This window comes from Puntigrus tetrazona, chromosome 13, assembly GCF_018831695.1.
Source record: "Puntigrus tetrazona isolate hp1 chromosome 13, ASM1883169v1, whole genome shotgun sequence".
In the NCBI taxonomy this organism is placed as follows: domain Eukaryota; kingdom Metazoa; phylum Chordata; class Actinopteri; order Cypriniformes; family Cyprinidae; genus Puntigrus; species Puntigrus tetrazona.
In genome coordinates, this window is record NC_056711.1 from 6,743,438 (window position 1) to 6,755,830 (window position 12,393).

The 12,393-nt window shown below is 38.0% G+C and overlaps 1 long non-coding RNA gene across 1 annotated transcript in view; it reads left to right on the plus strand.

Moving 5' to 3' along the window:
* Positions 1-12,117, plus strand: part of LOC122356144 — a 32,275-nt gene extending 20,158 nt beyond the window's left edge. Inside the window, exons 2-3 of the long non-coding RNA XR_006252288.1 lie at positions 5,886-5,962; positions 11,257-12,117. This is a non-coding gene — a long non-coding RNA (uncharacterized LOC122356144). The remainder of the gene's footprint in view (positions 1-5,885; positions 5,963-11,256) is intronic.
* Positions 12,118-12,393: the final 276 nt, after the last annotated feature.

Here is a 12,393-nt window from a genome sequence, read left to right on the forward strand (position 1 = left end):
GCCCAAACAAACCAAAGCATTATCGTACTGTGCCGAGATACCCAACAGGGAGTGGAAAAACAAATAATAGAGAACCATGACATGAAAGTCTGTGCAATGGGTTGTCCTGAAATGAAAACCTGACATTTACAAAAGCAGATTTCATAACTGTCTTTTCATCAATATGACAATTACTATAAATTGGTTATGAAGAGTGAAAATTTCTGGTTTTGATATATAGCTTTCCTCCTCAACGGAAACTTCTGCTGTAAGGAACAATCAGTATATTTATGCCGTAATTAAGTTTGACTAGGACTTCATCAAAGAAGAAGATGAACTTGCAGAGGGAGTCTGAAAATCAGATTGTTTATCTTAACTTTTGCCTTCCACCCTACTATCATTATTTCCTGTTTCTCATAAACAAAATGTTAAAAACTTGTTGACCATAGGATGACGAGACCTGCTGGACTAGACGACGTACAACACACTGCAATTATATTTTGCAGTCTTGTTTTAATTTTTTTAAGCTAAGAGTAAATGTAGAGAAATGTAGAGACTTTTTTTGCAGGAAAGGAGCCACTATATAACAGCATTATATCAAGATTATAATACAAGTATATAGTATATCATATATTTATTTTGCTAAATATTGTCTCAGAATTGGGTCAGCAAAGATGTGAGCCGGTGCTGAAGTATATAGTATCATATTGATTTGCTCATAGCAGTCTTGCTCTTAGACAGATGATCCTGTTTTATTGGATCATTTCCTCAAACTCTACATTAGGAGGCAGACAGGATCAAAAGCAAACACCAAGAAAGGTCACTCTAATGATTTCTTGTTTTTTGATTTAAAAATGGGAACATAAAAGAGAAGTAAAATACCACTTAGCAATCAGATTAGACAAAAAGATAAGTTATAGCGTAATTCAAACTGTAGACTTGTCACTTTTTTTTAAGTTCTCAAATTATAAACACAAACTATAAAGATTCGCAACACATTCCTAGTCACAATATAAATCTTATACAGTCAGTAAAACAATATGTTCCAGTTTCAAAATTATTAGCATAATAATTTACAATAATAACTGAATTCAAAATCAACTAAAAAAAGCTAATTAACTTACTAGAATGATCTGTCAAGAATCATGTGACACTGAAGACTGCAGTAACGACTGCTGAAAATTCAGCTTTGCAGCACAAGAACAAATTACTTTTTAACATTATTGGCTATACCTTTTGATTAATTCTGCTTTGGCCACTTTTTTTTTTTTTTTTTTTTTCTGTGTGCTGGGTGCAAGGGTCCTGCTGGTTACATTAACTGATGTTTGGACATCTGCTGGTGCTTGGCTCAAAGAGTGGGCCTGTCAACGTGGGCTTTAGAAAATCAAGAAATTGCACAAACACTGGGCTGCGCGGTAATAAAAACAAGCTCCCGCTTGCTGCATTAGACCTACATTAGCCCAACTGTCCGGCCTCTGTTGATGCATCGATGCTGTTAAGGATATCTTTAGTCAGATACAGTGACATTTTAAATGCCTTCTGGATTGAGCTGAGCAATGTGAATTTTTCCACTTCAGTATATTTTTTTGTCAAACAGTAAAACTATAGCTCGTGGTCTAATAAAATAAAGTTTGTATATATTGTATATAAAATACACTTGACTTTACAACTTTTAATAAAGTGCATAAAAGCAAGGAGTGAACTAAAGAAATAATAAAGAGTGATGGGGCAATCGTAGCTGCTCTCAGTAGGGGAGCGCTATGGTAGGGCCCCGTTTATTTACTTTAAGATTCTGCTGAAAAGATACAGACTGATGTTTTGTCACAAGTAAAATACGAGCTGCTTAACAATATTGTGAAATAGCATAAACATTGAAATGACCCTTGGAGTAATAACCATCACTTACTGTTATGATGGCAGGCTGATGTATTCTGATAAGATGTCTTTTTCCTCCGTTTGAGGTCTTGATTTTTCCCTGCTTTATGCTAGACGTAAAGGAAAGGCTAAATTAGCAAACTAAATGGATAATTGCTTTAGAGGGAGATATGAATAAAGAGGAAGAAATCTGAGCCCTTGGGTGGTTTTATTGCTTCCCGTTTCTTTCAGCTTTTCTTCACCAACAATGACAACCATTGAAGCTTTGGAGCGATCTCTGGTCAACAGTGAAATTGTTTTAACCAATTAGGAACAGGTTATTAACAGACGTTTGCAAACAAATCATTTGCTGCAAAGCTTTTTTTTCTTTAGCAAAATCTAAAATTGGAATTAGTTCATTTTTGGTAATAAAACTCTTTTTTGTAGAACCTAAACAGCTTAATAGCTTAACCTTAAAGCTTAACAAACTGACACCATTTGGAGACATTGAATTGAATATATTTAAAATTGCATATAATAGCAATATAATCTGCAATTGCAGCTGTACAAGACAGAGGTGTTTTGTTGACCATTACATTATTGAACACCGGTTTCTGAGGCCTATTGTCTATAATAACTTATTGTGATCATTGTAACCTGTCTAGCTCTTTACGTTATCTATACATGCCTTACTGTAACTCCAAAACGTTATATCTTCCTTTCTATCCTGACAGATGTTTTATAGTCCCCCAAAATCAATGTTTTTTCAGAATGTTTTAAAAAAATTAATAAATTGTTTTACATAAGAAATAAAGTCAAACAGGTGTGGAAATGTACTAGGATGAGTAAATGATGACAGAATTGATCATTTTTTGGAGGACACTGCAAGTCGTTTAAATATATGCAAAATATATTTAGCTTTTTTAATAATGTGCTATGCTTCAAAAATAATGAACACATGATAACATTTTTTAAAAAAGGCAATGAATCTATGTAATCTAATAATTCTTTTACAGAAAAATATTGGGGAATACAATTTTATGCTCATATTTCATACTCCTAAACACAGTGTTTTCAATATATTTTTTTAAGATTCAAACTGGCACAGTTTTACCACTTACATACATTTTGTGTCGTAAGTCTGATTGTGCTCACATAGTCTCTGGCAGCTGCAGTGACAGGTAGAGTAGAGTGTCGGTCTGCTGTGGTTCTGGAGAGAAACGTTTACGCGCTTAATTTAGTTTCATCAAAATATTGTTTACATGTCTCTGTGGAACTGACAGCGGCAGTGTGCTGTTATTTGAGCCTGATCGTTTGTCAGTGCCGTTGTGACAAGGGCACCACAAGACTCCTCAGAAGGACATGGGCTACTGAGACCCAACTTTATATTTCACTGGGTGTGAGACGTATCCGTTGTCTTCAGCATTTAAGGTGCCACCGATTTACTGCAGTGCTGCTTAATATTAGTCTAGAAAAAAATGTAAATCCAGCCAACAAGAAAAAGACACAGATCAACACGTACACAGTCTTAATCTTCACTTCAACAGCAATAGTCTCACATTCCAGCGGCATGCAATGACTTCAATGAGTATGCGATTTAATTTATAAGAGAATTAAATAAGACACGGCATGGCAGGTGTTGGTCTTAAAGTAGTGCTGTTGCCACCAGGAATCATTTTCAGGTGGCAATGCCTTCATACACACAACATTTGTCAAGCATGCAGAAAAGAGTTTGATAAATGTTCGATATAACATGTATGCTCCAAAATCGGAACAAAACATCTGAACCAATGCCACATGGACAGTTTATCCGCTCGACTCTTAAGTTCAAATGTTGTTTGTTGTTACAGATGTGTTCACTCGCTGATGAGTCTCGGTCAAAAACAGTATGAGATCCATTGTGATTTGCTTGAATTAAGCGAATAACTAAAATAGAGTGTGATTTGAAGTAGTTTAAGTGAGATGTTAACAGTGTTGACGAACAGAAAAACACTTTTTGCAACGATACATAGGCTTTTTAGTCTACAAATACATTTACTGTAGTGAGACTTACTGCATTACGGTGTTGTGTAAAAATGTGGGTTATTCATATAAAATTTGAATATTATCAACGTAGACATGTATTTTAACAGTATTTTTTTGTTTCAGCTATAGAGTTTGAGCATTTATATGAAATGTATTTACACTATTGTTTTTCATAAAAATATCTAGAAACCATAGATACATTTTATCATGATATTGGAGGTAATTATCTAAACTTAAAATAACGTATGTTACTATGGAAGAGGAATGGTCTATTAAGAAATATATATGTGATGAAAATAATGTTACAGTTTTTACAGATGTTACATTTTTGATAATAAAGACACATTTACATCTGCATCCTAACTCAAGCTCCTTCAACTGTCATCTCAAACCACCATCAAATGTGCATTTCTAAGAGACAAACCATTTTATATTATTAAAATTGCAGCCTGCATTGCAAACTGAAGATTCAGGCAACACAAATCTGTGTCATAATTTTAAACAATAACGACATTATTTTTTCTGTTAAAATATTTACTTTGCAAAGGTAAAATGACTGGAAAAGTGTAATTGAGAACAGCAATAGTACACTTTCGCGCTTGTTTAAGCGATTTACGAACAAACCAATAAAAAAGCAGAACAAAGGCAATTCATCCAATAAAGCATTTGCAGATTTGCATAAAATTACTGTTGTTCGGTAAATAATTAAATGGACGGTTACATACACTATCTATTCCCACCAATCCTTATATTACACTTCAAACCGGAATATTCCTTTTTATCCAATCCACAAACCCGTCCTAGCATTTCTCATTTCTCAACGCAGAGCTTTGGCAGCATTACATGGACTAAACACCCCTGTTGAATACTAAATACACTGATCTTGAAGTTTAAGTTCATTGCAAAGAGATAATCTTGTCCAAACCTTCTGGAATCAGACACTATGTGCATTGACCCAGGGTGGGAATTCCCCAGGTTCCTCGACGAGGCCTCTAAAGCCCAGTGACAGTTTGTTGTTACCATATTGTGTAACCTAAAACCTCAAAGAGAGGTTTGTCACTCGCTCACCTTCTCCAGTTGTAAGCCGATAAGGACAGTAATTGACAGCTACACCGCTGGAGTGAATGACTTGAGCTCTCGAGGCCAAGCGTAGACTTGAACGGCTTCCTGACAGACGCAGGTCAACGTTTTCTTTTACAGAAAAATTCTGTCATTGTTTTCTTTCCCCCTTCACACGGGAGACTCTAGCGTTTTCTACATTTACACTGGACGGCTAAACCATCACAAAAAATGCGCCAACATCTGAATTTTCCATACGCTAGTTCCAAACATTACACTTGTCTTTCAGCGGCACCGAAGTATGAATATGCATTCAGATGCCCAGCTTATGAGATCGACCGCGTAGCAGGTTCCCACTGCTAAAGAGGCTATACCTTGAGAACCCAGCACCTTTCTGTGCATAGCGCGATCAGATCCAGATGGCGCGGGTTATGACCTCCACGGGGCCAGGCGAGCTGATCTACTGTCACTCAGTGTCTCGGTGTGTATGTGTGCTCAAAAGTGTAAAAGAGAACACGAGGATGATGCATGTCGGTGTAAAAGGAGTCCGCGGACTATAATTGCCACTCTCCTGATATTTGCCCTAATGACAGATCTGTCAGCTAATAACCATCAAGTAAACATGATACTGTAATGACCGTCTGTGGTTAAGCGACACATATACAAGACGCTTTCGCTGCGTGTGAACACTACAGCACTTTGTAGTTTTGGGGAGATGCTAAATATAAGCTAAATATCGTCAATGGCCCGATAGTGTTTCTGAATGCAAAGCACAGGCAGCTTACATTGACAAGCTGTCGCTGATGAATTAGGTACGTGCAAGTGTAAAGTAGATACGGTAAAACTGAGATGCACAGAGGGGGATGTATTTTAGGGAAGAAGGGGGAAAAAAAGAAGAGGCTGTGGTGAAGGCTTGTACCATTTCTCTCAATTTCTCCTTCCTCTCTCCTCTGCTTCTTTCTTGTTAGGTGATCGGGTTTCTCCTCTGGCCCATCAGCTGAATAGGTGGGGCTTGATCAATGGCAGGAAACTGAAGGATCAAATGGTAATATATCAGAATAAGCCTGAGCCAAAGTCTGCACTCAGCCACACACACACACACACACACACACACACACACACACACACACACACACACACACACACAGAGACACTTAAACCTAGACACAGGCCAGTGTGACCACAGAAACAGTAACCTGCACACTGACACAGAGAGTCGGTAACCTTCATCTGTGCTGTACAAGACCATGGAGACCACAAGCCAAGCATCACACACACACACACACACACACACACACACACACACACTTCATTCTCTACACTCGCTCATAATCACCTTTATACATTTACAAGCCATTGCAGCCCACAGCAAATGCAAATTATTATCATGAATTGCATTCTCCATAATATTATAGGTTAAATTTATTATATTTAATGTGCGTTTATATGTATTCATTCATTTTAATTATTTTCAAAAGTTACCCCGAGGACGCGCGTGACGCCTGGTGGGAATCTGCATAATATTCACACAAGAATTATTTGTAACTCTGTACCACAGATGTAAAGCAATAAAACCAGATTATATTGGTCTCTGCAAAGGAGCTAACGCGGGACTAATTATCTCCTAAATTACTCTGATTTAGAGGTTTAGTGATTTGAGGAGGATTAATTTAATCGGGATGTTGCGCGCGTACACACACCTAAAAACTAATCAGTTTGATATTCCGATCTTTGCAAAAAAAAATATTTTTTGATGGTTCTTGATTCTATTTGACAAATCAGAACTGAGATTTATCGTTTATGCTGTTCACTCACCTGCTAATTACACGCACATAGATCAAAATATTATATTATAATTAGCGTTCTCCCTTTTCTTATGTTTGTTTGGTCATTGAAAAAAATAACTCTAATGCTGCAGCCATTAATCATGATTCGTTAAAGCGGCGCTGATTTAATAAACGAGTTTAAATATTAAGGTAATGGCTAAACCGAGCCAAACTGAAAGCGGTTTTCTAATATTTTCTACACCGCCCAGGCCTAGTTTATCTTTCAAGAGACGTGAACAATATGTGCAATGTTTAGGCTACAACGTGAACGCTTATTTGGTCTCTGTCGGTAGAGGCGGGCGTGCTAAATTGCAAAATAAGCTAAAGCTAAGCACATTACTCTCGGTGATTGTTTTCATCGGCGCGGTTAAACGCGGCCATTTAAAAGATAAAGCGTTTACGCAGACGGACTCTACCTGCGAGCGGTGAGAAGTGATACGGCGTACGCTAAGAGAAGCCCATTTGTGTTCAGACTCTGCGATATCTATTAGGCAGATGCGACTGCGCTGCAACCTAACACCGGCTTTTAGCCCAAGTGGACACATTATGCCCTCAGTTTAGCGTGATGTCGGAGGAGCTCGGATCGGCGATTGAGCCTAAGCCTCGGCCGCCTGTCCATAAATCAGAGCCCACCTCGGACTGGGGACCTAGGGTGTCCTCGAAATGTAGGTATTTAAATCTGACAGTAATAGGATAATGATACCGCATATATAAACGCGCAATAAATTATTAGACGCAATGTATTAATAGGCTGTTATTAAAAAGACAAGCAAATCGTATTAAAACAATTCATTTTCTGTGATAACATTTCACGTGTTTGTTGTTGGTGCTTTTGATTCGCATTTGAGCGCTCGGCAGTTTGCAAGTTTCAGGAAAAGCCTTCACCGCCGAAAACTCGCAATCAACAACGTTATTTGCGCCTGACAGCAAAAGTGAAAGAGCTGTATTAACGCGGGGACTGGACGCGTGCGTGTCAGTTGACTGCGTGTTTAACTCGAGCTTCCGAGAAGCGGTTACCCAGGACAGATATAATTGTTTGTTTAATTTGTCTCTGATGCGTGGAGCCGTGTCCGCGCTCACTAATTAGCGTCCAGGTTTTGATTTGTGGCAATCAGGCTTGTTTAATCTCCTAAATCCAGAATCAGAATGAACCAGTTCCTCCTTTTCCACATAGACTATAGAAAACAAAACAAAAAAAAGTGTCACTGGGGCCTGTGCGCAACCAATGCCCCGCGCATTTCCTTGCGTCGAGGGGCAATTACTCCCCATATTGAATGAAGTGTGGCTCAGTCTGTTGGGATTACAGAGGTGGACACCCACATGGCCAGTGTGTGTGTGTGTGTGTGTGTTTTTGCTGCATGCACACACTGCTCGCATAGTACAAAATGTTCAGGTATTTTATGGTGGTTTTATGTGCTGGGCGACTGTTTTAAACCGAACACGTTGTCAAAGTATCACACTGAAGCAGAGATGCAGTTAAGAAACTATCAGAATTTGTGGATTTCTTTTCGAACAAGATTAAGTCATATGCAGTGAATGCAACATATGCCGGCTATACAGTACGTGTTAAGAGTGATTTTTGTTAGAGCATTTGTTTCTGTTTTGTTTTTTGTGCTCCATCGATCCCAAATTCTTATGTGACATTCTCATATTTACAAATTCAAGTAGGCTTATAAATCCCGCATCGTTATATATAAACAGTCTAAGACAACGTCAAGTAGCCACAAATGGTGCTTTTGTTGAAAACTACCGAAAAGATTTCCATTTAAATGTTGCGCTTTAATTTATATTGTATTGTATTGTATATCAGATTAACTGTCAAATATGATTTATATTTATGATTTACTTTCAGTTGTGGAATATATATAAGGGTGAATAAAATGACAAATTAAATTTTGTCGTGAATAGTAGTAAAGAAACATGGAAATGCACAAATCCTATGTTACACAGTCTATGTATTAGCCAACAGCTCTATGTAATGTAGTATATGCACAAAATGTAGTTTACACACCATATATTAATATTAATTATAACGCTTGATGTTGCATATCACATTCAAAATAAGAAACTGGTATATCTAGTAGCTGCTCTGACCTACACTGTTAATTAAAACCATTAACATTTATAAATAGGACACGAAAAATCACTTTTTAACTGTGGTACAACACTCCCTGTTCTGCCCTCAATCTTTTACTGTACATCTGTAAAAACATAACAAGATAAGATTGCCACGCCATCTCGACGTATTGAAATTCTCAATAAAAAAAAGTAAAAACAAAAACTAACACTGGCTGGTGTAAATTAGTGAGAAGCGTCTTGTACAAAGCACGTTCAGTGAGTTTATGATGATGATGATGATGGTAATGATGATGATGATGATTATGATGATGGTTAATTGCAGTAGACTGTGCCTGTCGAAGGTGGCTGGATTTCTGTAGGGTCCACGTATCCCAGGCTGCAGCGGGAGAGGGCCGCGGCCGGTGCGGGTGCGAGGCGTGTAATATATTTAACTATGGTAAAGTAGTGTTTTGAGAATTGGTAATTGCTCACATCCTTCTCTGGCCACGGGGACACTGTCCAGATCTCACCGTACACACACACACACACACATACGTGTGGGGTTTCTGAGGTGCACGCTTTCGGGTCTGCGTGGCGCGCGGCCAGACGCGTCTCCAGCTTGTTGCCTGACAAGAAATGTTGACTGACTGATAAGGAAAACGGTAGCACAGAATAATAACACGATCACGAGCTGGCCGATAACCCGGTTACGCTTATAAGCGACCGCGGTGCCTTCCTGTTCACAGCCCGCTCGGGCCCGACGATCGGACCCCACTTCACACTAGCGCTCTTTGCATAAAAGAGCGTGTTCTGCAGTCATAATATTTACTTTGATAATGTTTTCACGACACGGCAACTCTGAAGCGGGGATATATGTATAACTGTCTAAATATGACAGTCCGTGTGATTTGGAATGTGCAATGAATAAGGCTCCTTTACCCTCTCTCTAGAATTTTGCTCTGAATAAACAAGAGACTCGGGTCAGGTCCTTCGATGTGTGATCTACTTTGTAGGCCGGCGGTTAAGCGTGACACGCTTGGCCCTTAAAATATACCCTTTTTGTTAGAGGGAAACGGACAGAAAAATATACAGAACTCTCTGTAATTACGTATAAAAGTTTATTTTACTTTGAAGCCACCATAAAGTCGTCTCGGCCGATGGCGGAGCGCTGGATGCGCACGGCCGAACGGGCTTCACGTTGTCTGGAGCAATCTAGCCTCGCGACTGGTTTGAATTTGCTGCCCCGCGACAGCGAAATTGTCGTAATCACAAAGTAAACAGATACTTCCTCTGCTATCAGAGCGAGTCGACGAAGTTAGCGAATGAGGGAACTTTCTCTGTTAATTGTTGTTTTCCTTCGTACCCCGATTCAAAAACACTGGCATAATTATTGCAAGTGCTACTTTGATTTTGTAATTTAGTTTGAAAGGGGCTTAAGGTGTTTTAGCAAATTATTCACTTAGGTTTAGTTGTTCTTGCATCTCCTCGTGGAAATCAAGACTATTTCAAGATGATATACGCTACTGGTTAGTTCAAAAGACAAAGAAAAATCAGTTTGGGGCTTTGAGTTGGTATACTGCCACGCGATTTATCCTATTTAACACACAAAACGCACAAAACTATTTATTTCCCCCATGCATAAACACTGCATTTTTATTTCAAGATTCAAAGAGTGTAGCTTTCGGGAACTCACGGGAACGGTTGTTCCGTCAAACACACATTAAACACAGCTAGTCACGCCAAATAATATAATGTTAACAAACCGTAACACATTGTTGACTCCAGTTCTGGTGCGCTCTTTAAATCAGTCGATCAGTCAGTCAGTGCGTTATTGAGAACTACATTTGTACCGTTCTAAAATAAGTCATTTAAAAAAACAAAAATGCAAAAAGCCAACACCAGCTGCACAAACATTCAAGCAAACTTGTATAATCAGTTTCCTATACTGTCTCAAGTGAAAACAATACATTACATACGCTGTCAATGTCCGCTCTCACCATTTACAGTAGTGTACTTACAGGAATGGCTCACATCATATCCTTCTAGAGTTATTAATTCCACCACATTCCCCATTCCCAAATCCAACTTTCTTTCTTTTCTTTTTTTCTTTTTTTTACCTAGAAATGGAAATATATGATTGAAACCAATAAGTAACTCAATATACACAGACTGTAATCAGAGGCCTGTCATTATAGTCGCTGCTCTGCCCAGAGAACCAGATCTGGTGGTTATGTAGATGAAATAGGCTTTGTTTATATAGCTCAAGGAACTGGTAAATTATTTTGCGAAATGTGCGTATATAATTAAAAAAAACACTGTAATCGTTTAGCATAAAGTGTTTTGTGCAAATGAGAAAATAAACATCGCTTATTTCCGTGCATCCCCCACCCCATCTTGTGTATCTTTATATTGCTTTTTTTAATGCCTCTCTCTTTTCCTCTTTCTCTTTTTCCAGTCATAAAATGGTGCCAGGCTGCGACATGAAGGCAGGGGCCATGAAACCGTACCCTCAGCATCAGACTGTACAGTAGAGAGACAGAGTCACACTCCCGGTGTAAGCAGGGCATAAAAACGCTGCTGCATGATAAGGAGCTGCACAGGGACTTTGAACATTTTATTAGTATCTATAAAAGAGGCACAGGACGAAGGACACAGTGTCTATAAAGCCCTAATGGAGGATCAATTAAGATGGTCAAGCTGCAGAAAGAGACTTTTACAGTGTAGTGTTTTAACACTAACCTTGTCCTTTAACACTAACGTTAAAACCACAGGGCTGGAAAATTCAGCCTAGTTTTCATTCCGCTGCATCACCGATATCTTCTAATCGCTAAGAGTAAAAAAGTAAAACGTTTGTTTGTTTGTGTAAGAATTTAAAAGTGAGCGGCAAAGACTTTCAGCCTGCTTAAGTACAGAATAAAATGACATGATATACTACTCTCTCTCTATCCCTCTATCCCTCTCTCTCTCTCTCTCTCACACACACACACTAATTGGCTTTTTTTAATATACTTTACTTATTAGAGAATATTTTGCTTAAGAAGTACACTTGAACACACACACATAACAATTTAATAGCTAAAAACATTTTTCCTTTCCATTTTTGTTATTCTGAAATATCATAAAATATTGAAAAAATAATGTATTAGAAATAGTGTATTGCGTTACAATAAAGCCATAATAAAATATTTTAAAAAATTCTATACAGATAATAGACGATATTCATGTTTTGACTGAAAAGATCAATATTGCTTGTATCACTCATCTGTTTATTAAATAACATAAGATCTGTATTTTAAAACCTGTGTGTGTGTGTTTTATTTATCCATGATTTATATATATATATAGATGGATAAATAGATCATTTTATTTTATTGTTACTGTTTTTTTACTTTGACCTTACAAGTCAGATGGTTTCATTATTTAATGTGTGTTTGAGTTTCTCTAAAGGCAGATATTGTATCACAACACACACGTCTGGTCAGAACTAATAAGACCCTATTAATCGCTGCGTCTTCCAAACCTTCCCCCAATCCCCGTCTCTCTCTCTCTCTCTCTGTCAGGACATAGCATGACAAATTGAATTACTTTTTGA